Here is a 2,114-nt window from a genome sequence, read left to right as displayed (position 1 = left end):
ACAAGACAAAGGTCAACTATGTCCTGCTTTTGGAGTGATAACAAAGGTCAGCCTCTGGGCACCCTCTGGTGGCCATCCAGAAATATTGCAGGTTATGTTCTTTGTAAGTCCCTTGTTTTGTCCACTGTCCATTATCTATGAATATGATGCTGATTATTGTGTCGTCAGACATCACTGTGCCACAGAACATAGACTTCCTAAGTTCCTCCACAGGTTCTGATCCAGCAAGCACAGTTGGATTGGCTGGCCAGCAGTCGGTATCCATCAAGAGGAATGGAGGGCCTTCACTCCATCTGTGTGGCTGAGAAAGCTCAAGGAGGGTTTTGCCCCGTGTTAGGTCATCAGCTGGATTACTCTTTGAGTCGACATATCTCCAGCTCTTTGTGTCAGTCAGTGTCTGAATCTCAGCTACTCTTGTGCCAACAAATACCTTGTAGCGACATGAGTCAGATGTTAGCCATGATACGACAGTTGTGGAGTCTGTCCAAAGTGTCACCGACTGTAGTGGGATAGTGAGTTCAGAACTGAGGAGGTTAGCCAGTTGTGCACCTGATAGGGCTGCACCTGATAGGGACAAGATGGTGTCCCGTCTAATATGTCTCTATCCACAACGTCAGGCCTATGTCAGTGAGTCGTTCATCTCAGAAGAGAAAGTCCAGGAGCTGGGGCCTGCGTCACGCAACGCCACTACTGATGACATCAGCATGTGGAACATCACACAGATTGACACACTGTGTTCTTTAATGGACTCTTCAGATGGGGAGTGGGATTCAGCTCTGGTAAGTATACAAATGATCTTTGATTGATTGATGGTGTTATTGACAAAAATACATGGTTTGTCTGTCTGTCTGTCTGTCTGTCTGTCTGTCTGTCTGTCTGTCTGTCTGTCTGTCTGTCTGTCTGTCTGTCTGGCTGGCAGGCAGTGTAATCAGTGTAAAAGTGAGAAAACATAATGCGTTGTGATTATATTTACACGTTTTTGCATGCGTGTTCGTAAATGTGTGCAGTACATGTGTATGGCACTAACACATTTTTGTCACCATCAAGGCCAAGGCCATCATTTCCAAGTATCTGACTAAGGCGGGCAACAGTCTTGGCAGTGCAGAGCTCAGTTGTGTCAAGGTACCCAACCTGTGTTCCCTGGATACCAGTGTCCTACAGACCATCTCAGAGGACACCCTCAGGTGAGGGGTGTTGGGGAGGGAGCCAGTAGTATCTTAAATCAAACTCGCGACACTCTGTCAGACTGTATTAGAGCCTATATATGGTATGCGCCTGGACCGCTAGGCCAACGGGCGCCCCACCCAAAACTATTTTTAACCTAATTAACCCTCCGTATTTTGGGCTGGCAAAAATAAGAATCAATTATTATTTTATAGAAATAAAAGTCATAATAATAATAATTCACGCATTTTCACAAAAGAAAGTAGTAAAATTAGCATACATTTCTACAAGCAACATTGTACAACAAATTATAAAAGAGTGATGTGTGTGATTCCATGACATATTAGCCACAAGGTAAATAAGATATGTAAGGGACTGAATTTTAGAGACTGAATAAATTACATTTGTGGTTGAAAATGTGGTAGCACTCTTTTGAGATGTGTGCTGTGTGTCTCCTGGTGTTTCCAGTAATTCCAGTTTGCTGGTAGTGTCCAGCTGTACGCTGGAGAAGAAGAAAGTGCTCTTTAACATCGCAGAAAAAGCCTTCTCTGGACTCAGCCGCACTACAGCTATCAGCACTACCAGCTTCCAGAATACAGAGCCATTTTTGGGTAAGCAAGCATTCATTCACATGTACATGCGTACAAACACATACTGTATATTGCAGTGGTTCTCAAACATTTCCATGTCAAGGACCCCAAGTTCATACACAACTGTCTCTACTGTACTGTATACCAGTGATAATAGCCTAACTCAAACATCCTCACAATGTCTCAAATTTCTCACACACACACACACACACACACACACACACACACACACACATTCAGAGATGGATAAATTCAGTACACTCAGTAGGCATTCCTGCATAACTTCAGGGTTTGATAAAACCTGTGATCAGTGTTGCCATGTTTGCTTATTATAAGTGACTTTGGGCTTGTTTGTGGTGG

The sequence above is a fragment of the Gymnoscopelus microlampas genome, assembly GCF_963454915.1.
Source record: "Gymnoscopelus microlampas genome assembly, chromosome: 18".
Lineage (NCBI taxonomy): Eukaryota > Metazoa > Chordata > Actinopteri > Myctophiformes > Myctophidae > Gymnoscopelus > Gymnoscopelus microlampas.
Note: the sequence above shows the minus strand (reverse complement) of the source record.